Source organism: Jaculus jaculus, chromosome X (genome assembly GCF_020740685.1).
Source record: "Jaculus jaculus isolate mJacJac1 chromosome X, mJacJac1.mat.Y.cur, whole genome shotgun sequence".
In the NCBI taxonomy this organism is placed as follows: Eukaryota; Metazoa; Chordata; class Mammalia; order Rodentia; family Dipodidae; genus Jaculus; species Jaculus jaculus.
This window is the reverse complement of record NC_059125.1, coordinates 25,746,326-25,759,936: the sequence shown is the minus strand read 5'-3', so window position 1 is coordinate 25,759,936 and position 13,611 is coordinate 25,746,326. Positions and strand designations below refer to the sequence as shown.

The following is a 13,611-nucleotide window of genomic DNA, read 5'->3' as shown; positions in this document are numbered from 1 at the left end:
TAGATTATATTGCAGAGGTAAGATGACTCCTCCCTGACAATATATATATGACATCATTTTGCCAGCACTTAACTCATTATAGCCTTATGGTCTTTAGAAGATCAGAATGACACATTGTTTTAAATGGAGTGAGAAATGTGGCATGAATTAGCAGAATGTATTAAGAACTCAAGTTATTTCCACAAACCAGTAAACGGAAAGCTCTTTGTTCACTTAATCCAACAGTCAAAGGGAAATTAATTCTTTAAGAAAACAGTGAACTTGAATATAGAGTCTTTATTCATTACTTCAAGTGTCCCTACTCTAGCAAGTAGAGTCTGGATGCTATTACTGTAAAGTTCCCAACAATAAAAGAGATATAAACTGAAAATAAGTATTTTTTCATAGATCTTACAGAAAAAAAAAAAAAACACTAGGGAAATATACTAGAAGATTCACAGAATCAGAACACACTGGATTAAAAAAGAAAAAAAAAAAGCTTGAGAAGAGGTCATTGCATTTAGAAAACTGGTGAATTCTCCCTGTAAACTACTTTGAGAGTTTGGAACTCCAGTGTTGCCCAGTACAATACAGTCTCATACATTTAATGAGAATTATCTCTGGGAATATTAAAAGATTCTCAGAATGTGAGTATACCAATGGATAATGATGCCCTTATACTTCCAGCCAAGAGAGATGGCAACTAATCTGTGAAGGTATTAAAATTATCACTAAATAGTCAGATCAATATTACTTTTATAAAATACTTTAAGGAATAAAAATGAGCCGGGCATGGTAGTGCATGCGTTTAGTCCTGGTACTCAGGAGGCAGAGGTAGGAGGGTTGTCATGATTTTCTGGCCACCCTGAGACTACATAATGAATTGCAGGTCACTCTGGCCTAGAGGGAGATCCTACCTAAAAACAACCAAACAAACAAAAAGTAATAAAAATGACACATTTTTTCAAGATCCAAAGATAGAACACACTGGGTGCAATTTAGCACACACCATCACATTACAGAATAAAGATAATACAAAGTAGGCTATAAAGATATAATTCAAAAATTATAGTTAGTGGAATGGAGAGATATTAAATGTTTGGTCAATGTTTCTTCTATTGTGCAATGTGGCAATACTTATTTTACTGCTTCATTGAACATGGTGAGGTAGCATCTGAACATGCCACTACCATGGTATGGTATCATGTTAGGACAGTATAAATGCCTGAGTTATTTGAATTGTGTGTCTAGAGATAGCACTGATAACTACCTGAAGTCTGTAAAGTGACTGAGGGCTGGTAGGTAATGTATTATGCTGATAATAGAATATACCTACAAAGATGAAATTTAAATATCAAGCATCATCATTACTAACACCTGATGAAGATAGAAATTCACTCCTCACAGTTTCAACAGATAGTAATGTCAAACATGGCTGTTAAGCTAAGGAGAATCCTCACCTCTTTTGGCAATGCAGATTTGATGGAGGAAGGGGATAATTTCATATCAGGCCCTGCCAGCAGTCAGTATACAAATGCTACATGAGGAAAAAGGAATCCATACCTCAAATTACCAAAGTTCCCACAATTTCCTGTTATGTTTCCACTATGACTTCCCTACAGCAATAGAAGTGGCCAGATGAAGTATACCAGAACTTCATGTTAACAGTTTTGAGGATTAAGTGACTTACTTTGAATGACTGGCCTAAAATCACTAGAAGGAAGAAGGCTGAGCACTTACAAGTAATGAAGATGCAAAGGTTATTTAGATATGACGAGGGTACATATGCCTCCAATCCCATCACTGGATGGGCAGCGGAAGGGGCCCTGCGAATTTGAGGCCACTTTGGGCTATATAGGGAAACCCTGCCTCAAAACAAACAAACTATATTATGCTATATTATGATTTGGGTCCTAGATGAAACACTCAGTTTTATGAATTTTTATTTTCATTTTTATTAAAAAGAGAGCTCCTATGTAATAGAGTACTACTGGAAAGAGAACATCACATCTCACAAAAGGAGACCAAAAACATTGAAGCCAGGCACTAGACATCTCCAGAGTCTAAACAGATATTGTTAGAGCCTATTGTGAAAGGCAATCTAGTAAATCCTATGAACAAATATAATTTTATTTTATTTTATCAGCTCTGTTCCTCTGGAGAACCCTAACCTGCCATTCAAATGTAGGAGGCATTTTTAAGGACAAATCACAAGGTCCAGGAAAGAATTTCTCCACATAATCTCACAGTTAAAACATGACTCAAGACAAAGAAAAAATATTGAATGCTGCAAGAGAGAAGCACTAACTCACATATAAGCCTGTGAAAGTAATTGCAGATTTCTGAACAAAACTCTAAAACCAGGAGAGCATGGAATGATGCATTTAAAGCTCTGAAAGACAATTATTTTCAACCCAGATTTTATATGTACCAAAACTATTTTTCATAATTGAAGAAGAAAAAGAAAGACCTTCCATGATAAATCATGAACTAAAAAAAAATCATTAGCACTAATCTAGAGCTACAGAAGGTACTTATAAGGAGTCTTACCCACTGAATAGAAAGAAACTAGTACATGAAGTTACAGGAAAGAATAAACTGGACTGGAAAAATACCAAATAGTTATTAGGAATGTGTGTTTGTTGCTGTACTTTCTGACGGAGAAGTAGGAGAAGGAACCCATCGTGTGGCTTATATGCTGACTACGGTCCCACAGGAGGTAAAAGCCACACTTCCCTGATATACTTAGGAGAGCTTCTACAAAGCAAGAGCTGGTCTATGACCTGGAGTTGAAGCAAGATGATTCCAAGTGCCTCTTTTATTTCCTTGTTAGCAAGCTAGGGAAAGTCTGAGTGTCAGGAAAGTAAATACAGGTCTCCTGATCTCCCTTTAGGTGTGATCCTCATGAAAGACAACCATGCCGCTGAAGACAAGCCTGGGAATTTCTGAATGTGTTGCAGATATATGCTGGGAAGAGGCACCCAAGAATTTGAGAGCCCCAAGACCCTATCACCAAAAAATCCAGCGCAGGAAAATTGCTTGAAGTACTGCCAAGTGCCAGGGAGTGACCCCCACCTGCACAATGTAAGTTCCTGTGGGGTCCAAGAACTCCTGCTAGAATAATCAAGATGAATATTCTAGAAGTTTTAGCTAAGGTCATCCCTAGTGTCTTTCCCAATCTGTATGAGGGGGCTCTTAGGGAAAAGGCCGAAAGAACCAGAAAGAGAGCTACTGCTGAGGCTGGCACTATTGCTAAGGCTGGATTCCCTCCCAGGTGCATACCCAGTAGCTCCTCCCACATCTAGCATTTGAAGAGAGGTCAACATTTTAAGTAGTTGAGAGTTTATGGGTGTGAGGGACAAAGCATGTCTTCTCCAGCTGCACATGAGCAAATTATAGGTATCTTGATTTTTTTAAATTTCTTAAATGTTCCTTTAATTGAAGATCAATTTGTTTCATACTCTGTTTCTTAAAAACTATTGCATGTATGGATTTTTGTCAAGTTTAAGACAATGAGCTTGTTAGTCTTAAACAATTAAGAACCTATATTATTTCTAAATGATTTACAATAACATAGGATAAAAAAGGTGAAGCAAAAACAAAGTAATGAGATTTTAGTAAGCATATGATTTCTATATGCTACTTCTAATGTTAATTTAAATATGCTTGGATTTGATTTTTCAACTGTATGAAAAGCAAAGTTTAAGAAGTTTAACCTCATTATTTATGCTTTTTGTTTTCTTTTTATTTTCCCCCAATTAATTCTGCACCTGTTTTTTGGGACCACTCTACAACAATCCTGGAGATGGCTGATAACAGAAGTTCTGTTACTATAACCATCTGCCCATAAGCTTTCAGGATCTTGTAACAGCTACAGATATGGAAGAGTTCAACCTACTATCTAAAACCTAGAGATGAAGGTAAAGTTGATTCAGATGCAATATGTGTCTAAATTATTAAATCAGGCCAATTTGGAGTACACAAAAACTGCAAAGCAATGAGTGGAAAGTAGTTCCAGTGAGGCTGCATGGTGAAATGGTGAAGGTGTGGGAGTGGTGAACAAAAGCTTGGAACATACCAGAGTTGAGAAAGGAAGCCTAGAACAGAAAACAGACCTAAATATTAACTCCCACATCTGTGTGTCTGAAGTCAACTGTTTACTGCATGCCTTAGAACTGGTGGAGATTTTATGGAATGTAAGGACAAATTATGTCTTCTTTTTAACATAGGTGACTAACACAGACATATCTTTTAAATTTTTTTAGGGATTTTTCTTTGAGGTAAATGTCTATTTTGATTTAGATAATAATCTTTTCAATTGTTGTATATTCACATGCACTGTTTAACATGATTTTCAAGTAACAATTTTAGAGTTCATACAAACTCAAAAATTATACTTATCTCTGATCCAGGGATATATATATATATATATATCATGGTGGTAGAATATATATATATATATATAATAGAAATGGACAATGAAGTCATTATTTCACAATATGGAGAAAAACAAGTAGAAATGTAAAACATGTTTAATTCAAGACTGCCCTTTTCACTTTGAGTAATTCCTTGGTATAACTAAAAATAGTTATATTTACTTATCTCATTTCAAAATGATTATTTTATCATTTTATATACTGTGAATGCTCTACTCATACTTGTCTTTAAAAAGCAATAAGCAAAACCAGTATGGAGATTCTTGAGACAATTAAAAACAGATTTGCCATATGATCCAGCTATAGCACTCCTAGGCATATATCCTAATGACTCTTTTCACTACCTTAGAGATACTTACACAATTATGTATATTGCTGCTCTATTCACAATAGCTAGGAAATGGAACCAGTGTACATGTCTATCCACAGATGAAGGGATAATAAAGATGTGGTACATTTACACAATGAAGTTCTATTCAGTGGTAAAGTGAAATCATTAAATTTGCAAGGAAATGGTTGGATCTAGAAAGGATTATATTAAGTGAGTTAACCCAGGTCCAGAAAGCCAAACGTCACATGTTCTCTCTCATATGTGTATCCTAGCTACAAATGTATAGACTTGTGTATGAGCTGGAACCAAAATCAGTAGCAGAGACCCATATGCTAGAAAAAGGCTATAAGGGAGGGAAGAGAGGGAAGGTCTTAAGGGGATGGTATTGTATGTATGTAAGTACAAGAACAGGTTACAGGGAGGGGAAAGGGTTAATGATGGGATACCTTCCAGTGAGTTGTTGGCCAGGGAGGTCCCTGTTGCCTCCTATACATTATAGGGTATTGCCAAGACCCTTGGTTCCCTATGATAAAGAGATGGTAAGACCCTTTTGCTGAAGACTTCACATGCCTCAGCATCAAAGTCACTGAGAAATCAAGCTGGTGTTGCCAAGAAAACCTTCTTCCTGTAGCCCAGCCAACTGACAGCTGGAGAAGCGGCACTATATGCAGCCTTATGGGACACAGAAGTCACCAGCAGTGGAAACAGTGGATGCTGGAAGGCTCAAGTTTGGCCAGACAGGCCAAATGACTGAATAAATGCAATAGTGGCATGTCTGCTCTGGGGAAAACCAACTTCTCTTTAATTGGACAGAAGGCCCACTCTATGGGAGAGAATACATGCCTGGTACTGAAAATCTAATCAAAAGCCTACGACGGGGAGGTCATGATTCTTAGGGCCATACAACCTGCTCTTGTCTGGATAAATGCATATATTATTCTCACCAAGCTGCACTGAAAGCACTATACTTAATGTTCATACTCATATATTAATGCTACTCTCAGTTCTGGTAGAGATGCTTCTCTTTTCAGATGGTGATGGCCACTGGGATTACCCAAAAGACAACATAGTGCTAAGAAGAAGGGATGGAGGAGTGTCCAGCATTGAGCCATCTCATACCCTCCTAGGATCAGGGTCCATTGCAGAGGAAGTGGTGGAAAGAATGTAAGAGCCAAAGGAAGGGTACCACTCCTTATATGAAACTGTCCAGACAGAATTTGGCCTTGATATCCAAGACCTCAGAGTGCCTAGCAATACCTACATAAGTCCCTCATAATAGGAGAAAAATATGATGACATCAAATTAAAAGAGAGACTAATGGAGAGAGGGAGAGGATATGATGGAGAGCAGAATTATGAAGGGGAAAGCAGGAGAGGGTAGAAAAATAACACGGTTTGTTGTCTGTAAGTGTGGAAGTTGTCAGTAAGAATAGATATTTTAGGGTGTGGCCACAGACGGAAGTGGAGGTGCCTGGCCAACTATAGCTGCAGGCATCCCCTGTGAGCTGGTCACCAGCTGCTGCTCCACCTTCACCGGAGACCGGCTGGCCCAACAGATGATCCTCCTGTGGAAATGGCTTCCCACGAGACTGTGAGGTTTTACCCCTGGACCATCGATGACAAATACTACTCAGCTCATATCAATCTGTGTGTGGTGCCAAACAAATTTCTCATCACCACCACGATTGCAGAATCTTTTCAGGCATTTGTGGTTTACTTTGATAGCACACAGAAATAGGGTCTTGACAGTGTCTCTTCATGGCTTCCCCTGGTAGAGGCGTGGTTGCCTGAGGTGATGAGCTTGGTCTGTGATCAAGTGTGTAAAGAGGGAGTGAGCTGCCAAAAAGCACAAGAATGGTGCATCAAACACTGCTTCCAGCATGTGGAACTTAGTCCAGAGGAGTTGCCTGAGGAGAAGGATAATTTCCTGGAATCTACAGGAGTAAAGTGCATCATACAAGCATTGAATGCCAATGTCTGGTCCAATATTATGATGAAGAATGATAGGAACCAAGGCCTTAGACTTCTCAGCTCATTGGCTGGAGCCAACCCCAGCATTGCATCTGCGGAGAGCTGCCGCTCAGAGCAACCCCATTTGCCAACATCTGAGAGGACTGAACCACTCCCGGGACAGCGGGGTGGTGCATGTAACACAACAGATGGCCAGGTCGACAGCATTGTGGATCCGATGCTAGACCTGGACATTCAAGAGTTAGCCAGTCTCACGGCTGGAGGAGGAGATTTGGAAAATTTTGAGAGATGGTTTTCAAAGCTAAAGGAAATGAAAGACAAGGCTGTGGAGCTTCCTCTAATAACACACCTGCCATATGTGCCTTGTCTTGTATTACAACTTCTCCATAGTCTGTGGATCCTGGCACCAAGAGCTGTCTGTGCAAGGTTTACAGTAGGGAATCTGCTTAATTGTTTATAGGTACTTTGAAATTGCTTTTTGTCCTTTAAATAGTGAGAAGGGTGATAACATGAGAGTGCTATAAATGAGTGTTCAGGAGACAAATAACACAAAATGTAGCGGTCAATGAAATAAAAACTTCTGTAAGAGTTGACTTGTAAGATCAATGGAGCTTCAGATAGAATTATGAACTGAGAATGTCATGATTAAGATCTTCATAAACATAAAAGTCTTAATCTATGTCTTATAGGGTGGAGCCTTGTGTTGATAGGTTAAGATTTTTCTAGGCATGAATAATTGAATAATGTTTTAAATTTTATCTCAAGAGTACATCTCTGATAAGAATATACTTTGGATCTGTCTGCAACATATTCTATGTCTCCATGTGATAACCTATTCTACACAATGACTCTTTGGCATTCTTGTCAGTACCCTCATGAGATATAGCCTCTTAGCATGTCAGCTTCCAGAGACGTAAATTTGCAAGTTTCCGTTTTGTATAAATTATTAAGACTGTAGTATTCTGTTATAGCAATAGAAAAACACTAGAACAACTTTCTTCCTCCTGTTTAATAGAAAGGACAAGAAAATCTGGCCCCATCCATGGGGTAGTCATCAAAAGACCAGTCAGGGTAGGGCTTCATGAAAGAAACTCCCTCATTGCTTCTTTATTACTTCCTAAGGAAAGTAAATGCTTTAATTTGAAAATTAATCCCTCAAAGAGTAGAATGTTGTATCACACTACCTACCAGATAAAGTTTAGAATTCTGAGTGTATAATATAGATGAATGATGCCAAGGCAGAAAGGTACCTCTGAGTTTTTATTACTGGGTAATCTGTGGTAGAATTCCTTTTCTCAAGTATATTCAAGTACCCATGTAAAGCCATGTGCACAAGGTGGTGCATGTGTCTGGAGGTTATTTTCAGTGGCTAGAAGCCCTCCCTGGTTGCCCCTTCTCTATCTTTATCTTTCTTAAATAAATAAATAAAATATAAAATATTTTTAAAAAGAAATCAAGCATCAAAAATTGCTGAAGATAATTTGTGTAAAAACCAAGAAAACATATTCATGGGAATGTGAATTAGACCAACAATTATGAAAATCATTATGGAAGTTCTTCAAAAAGTTCAAAATAAAACTACAATATTGTCCAGCTATATCACCCGTGGAAATATATTTGAAGGAATAAAAGTCAGTATACCATGAATACCATTTATTTTTGTTTATTTTAGGACTGTTTACAATCACCAATGCACAGTATAAGCCTAGATGCCCACAACCAGATAAATGGATAAATTGTATATGTACAGTTGTTATTCATCCATAATTAATAATTAAATTATATATTTAAAATTAACTGAACTGGGGTCATCATGTTAAGCAGCATAAGCCAGACACAGAAAGATAGGTATACACATATTTTATCTCAGATGTAGGCTTTAAGAAAATGGTGATATGAGAGTAAAGGGGGAACCTAGTAGAGAAGAGAAAGACGATTATGGTAGGTGGAAGTGGAAGGTAACTTAGGGTAGATATGATCATTGTATTTCATATGAAAATGTGGCAATGATCCTGATTATTTTGCATAATAGCTGTGTACTAATAATTTAACAGGAAATATAGGTCTTTACTACCTGTTATAGATTGAATGGGTACCCCCCAAAATATGCCTTGGGAACTTGGTCCTTGGTATACCAGTTCTACTGGAAAACGAATAGTTCATACAGGCTTCACCTTATGAATGAATTCAAGCTATTATTCTACAAGGACATCTATGGGAGAACGGTATCTCAGTAGTGGGCTCCTTAAGAACAAATTTAGTCAGGTTCTCATGCCCCTGCCTCTCCATCTATCACTCCTGTTCTTATCTCTCCCTTTTTAAAACATTGATCACACTCTCTCTGCCTCCCTCTGAGCCCTTCCCTCTCTCCTTTTTTTCCTCTAACATTCTCTTTGATCTTTCTGTATGTCACTCAATCCTCCCTACTACTTTCCCATTTTCCCTCTCTCTTTCCCTTTTCTCTTTTGTACTTAACTCCCCTCACTTTCCCCTCACTTCCTTTCTCACTCCTTTTTTAAATCTCCTTCCTTCCCTCCCCCTCTTGCTCCTTTTAGCTTTATACAATGGGATGATGCTGCATGAAAAACCTCACAAGAAATCGACCAGCCATCTTATGTTTCTCAAACTCCAAAATGATAAGAAAGAAATTACTAATTTCAAATACTCTGTCATAGCACTGCTAACAGACTACTATTGCCAATTACCTTGCATGTTTGCTGTTTGGTACTTGAAAAGTGAAGGCTGCTAAAGATTAAATTGAATTTAAAAAGTAATTATTTTGTGAATGAGACTTGGCATGCCAGAAGTATCTTGTAAAAACCTAGTGTAATAGTTTTAACACTTGCTTTCTTACATTGATAATGTAAGTTATTTGTGAACAGTCTAACTGGGGACCTTCCTTAATGGGAAGGTGTTCTCTACCTGGAGATGGTATGGTGCTCATTCATTGTTATTTCCTAATCGCCAGATTCCTACCTTGCCAGACTTCTGCCTTCTCTTCTGCTTGCTGATGCTGAATGCATTCACTATGCCTAGGGGCCACAAAAGTAAGGGCTGCTCCCCTACCAAGTGTCAACAAGCTCATGATTAGAGCCACGATATCCTGGGTGCTTAGCCCCCTGCAAAAGTAGAAGCAGAGTCTCTTCCTAATGGCCAAGGCAATTATTTCAGCCCTGATTCTTGCACTTTCTGGGGGGGGGTTGCCTCCATTGGGTCTTCTGATGCAGGCTCTGACATAGGTGCTGAAGGTTCTGTTATAGGTTCTGGTGAGGAAACGTCAAGTATCTCCTAGGCAGCAGCCTCCACTCAGCCCAAATTCAGAGATTCTTTCATTAGAAAGGAAAGCATGTTGCTGTACTTCATGCTGGAAAAGTATGAGAAGGAGCCCATTTTTCAAGCAGATATAGTGAAAGTGATCAGCCAAAAGCACAAGCTTGTCTTCCTTGACATCCTCAGGAGAGCCTCCCAGCAGCTGGAAGTGGTCTATGGTCTGGAGCTGAAGCAAGTTGATCCCAACAATATCTCCTATTCCCTTGTTAGCAAGATGGGCTTCTCCCCTCAGGAAAACCTGAATGACAGGAGTTACCAAAGGTGGGTCTCCTGATGACCTTCCTGGGTGTGGTCTTCATGAAAGGCAACCATGCCACTGAGCAAGAGGTCTGGGAATTTCTGAGTGTGTTGGGGGTACATGCTGGGCAGGGGCACTTAATCTCTGGAGAGTCCCCCAAAACTCATTTCCAAAGGTCTTGTTCTGAAAAATTACATGGACTACCTCCAGGTGCCTGGGAGTAATCCTCTATGCTATGAGTTCCTCTGGGATACCACAGCACATGCTGAAACCACCAAAATGAAGGTTCTGGAAGCTCTAGCTAAGGTCAGTGGTACTATCCCTTGTACCTTCTCCAGTTTGTATTAGGAGGCCGTGAGAGATCAATTATTGAGAGCAGGAAGAGTGGCTCAATGGGGCACTGTTGCTAAAGCCAATGTTTATTTTAGGTGAGTGTCCACTAGCTGCTACCACAACTAGCTGAGACTGAAGTTGAGTCTTCACTTTGTGAATGAAGACCAGTCAGCCTTCTAAGCAGTGGAGATTTTATGGAGTGGAGAGAACAAAATGTATTTTCTGTTATACATGAAGAAATTACAGTTATGTTTGTTTTCTTTTTTACATTGCTAATGTTCTTTAAACTGAAGAATAATTAGTTTCACATCTGTTTCTTAAACTTATGCTTCTTATGTTTATTGCTGCTGGTCAAGTTTTAGGAATACTAATGTTTTCATTGTTTGTACGTGAATTGGAAAACTTGTGCTACTTTATTTTCAGTACATGTCATTGGAAAAGGGATTTCCAAGTTGAAACAAAATAAAGTATTTGGGGTTTTAGTTTGTAATTTTAATTGAACTAAAGATGAGATTTATTGATTTATTTAATTCATGTTAGTAAATAAACTATAATAATTAAGGTTTTTATTCTGCTAAAAAACTTTATTGACAACTTCCATAAAAATAATAAACCATGAAAATTTCCTCCCATCACCCATCCCCCCACTCCACAATCCACCCTCAATTAAATCCCTTCTTCTTTCCAATTAGTCTTTCTTCTGTTTTGAGGTCATCATTTTCCCTCCTACTATGAAGGTCTTGTGTATGTTGTGTAAGGCAATGTGAGGTCATTTTGTGTCTGGAAGATAGCATGGTAAAAGTCATCCCCTTCCTTTGGTTCTAATATTCTTTCCACCACCTCTTCCACATGGACACTTTTGGGAGACTATTTCATATGCTATGATACATCCTAGATTTAAAAATAAAAATTTATAGAACTGTGAATATTTCATCTAGTACCTAAATCATAATACTGTCATTCCTCAATTATTGGACACTTTTCTTTCCAGTCACTTGTTAGTAATGAATGTAATACCACTTAAAACTTATCAAATTCACTTTGCAGATGTATAACTTACAATTTTCATAAATCAGATTGCTGCCAGTAGAAGAGCTAGACTATAGCTCTGATCTGTATTTGTGTAGCACCCTTATTCTTCTACTCCTGCCACCTGAGGAAGAATGTGTGCCTCTTAGTTCAACATTTTGTCACTATTTCAAGATGTTCTCAGAAAATTAAAAAAAGGTACTAGTAGTCAAAGTAATAAAAAATAGCTTATAATGGGAAGGACAATAGAAAATATATTCCAATATTGTTGTTATACTTGGGCTTCATTTTCCTTGAATAAGCTAGCAGGATTCAAGATCTGTTATTTTGGCCACTTCTAGCTCTTTGTACTATTAAAGCATCCTTCCCCATCCTTAGATTTCATTGACTCTTCCTCTCACCCTCTCTCCTCCTCCATCCCCATCCTCCAACACAACTTAAAAGTTTCCACCTGCAATATTCCTTTTCTCTACTTTTTTGAGGCAAGGAAGCTCTCTAGTTCAGGATGACTCACTCTGGCATCATGGCTAGCCTCAAACTTACAGTGATTTCAGCCTCCTGAGTATTACAATTACAAGTGTGAATCTCCATAACTTGATTCACTCTACTTTTGTATCACATATTTTCTACTATCCACCGACATCTAAAGTTTCTCCTCATGGCCCTTATCTATCTTCCTAGCCTCTAGATACACTTCAACTTAAACTAATAATTCCAAATATGATATTTTTCTATCAAGAGTAATGTCACAAGGAAAAAGTTAAGATATCATGGATCACAGGGACAGTTAATACAAATAGTTGTGCCAGACATAGTTGCAGACAATTGACATTCCAATGAAGTAGCAGTACAATGATTTTCAAAGGCAAGTACACTGAGGAGACTGTAAGTTAATCGGTGGGACTGAAAATTAAATTCACTTATGCCATAGGGGAAGTAGTGAAGATGAGGAAGACTAGACTTTCCAATTCATAGAGTTTCTGAGTCCCTACTCCCCCAGTTTTGTGGGGAAATAATCTTAACTTCTGTGATTCTGAAGTGTTTCACAATATGTATTTTTTATTCCAATCCTGTCCCAAATAAGCATAGTAAAAAGGAAAACTCCAATATTGCTAATGAAAGGGCAAAAGTTGCTAAATATCACTCTGAAAATAATAACAATTTAAACAACAGGGAACATAATATATGTAGGCTTTTTCAGTGTTTCAATATTTATCTGGTCTATTTTCTATTTAAAAGAAAAATATTGCTAGTGTGGTGGCACACATCTTTAATATGATCACTTGGGAGGCAGAGGTAGGAGGATCACCATGACTTTGAGGCCACCCTGGGACTACATTGTGAATTCCAAGATAGCTTGGGCTAGAGCGAGACCCTACTTTGAATAACTACACAAAAAAGAAAAATATTTATGACTTGTTTATTATATAACAGCATATTTCTGGTTTACTTTATTATGTTTTTACTTGATATGCAATGTGCTACATTATAGTATTTGAATACATATTATTTGTTGACATTAAGTTTCACACACACCTTTCCTGTTGCCATGCCTCTATCCTGCTCTTCCTCTTTCTATACCCAATCCTCTCTCATCTCATTAAAATATGTTTTCTTTTTCATTTTCTGTTTTAGAGATAAGGTTTTCCAGTGTGGCCCAGGTTGCACTACAACTCAAGATGTCCTTCCCACTGCCTCCTACTGATCCTGGGAATACATGACATATGTTTGGAGGAGTCTTGTGATCTTTGAGGCCTAGAAAGATAGTCACAAAGATCTGGTACAGGAAATGTATTTGAAATACTGCCAGAACACAGATAAGTGAACTCAAGTTTATGAAAGCCTGAGGTGTCCCAGACCCCAAACTTAAACTACCATGAAGAACGCCCAGGAAGATTTCACCTGGATGAATGATACCACTGTCCATGTTTCCTTCCCTAGTTTGTATGAGCTGGCTGTGAATAA

General features: G+C 38.1%; 1 pseudogene; it reads left to right on the top strand.

Moving 5' to 3' along the window:
* The first annotated feature begins 1,410 nt into the window (after positions 1-1,410).
* LOC101595949 lies at positions 1,411-13,351 on the top strand (annotated as a pseudogene).
* The last annotated feature ends 260 nt before the right edge of the window (positions 13,352-13,611 follow it).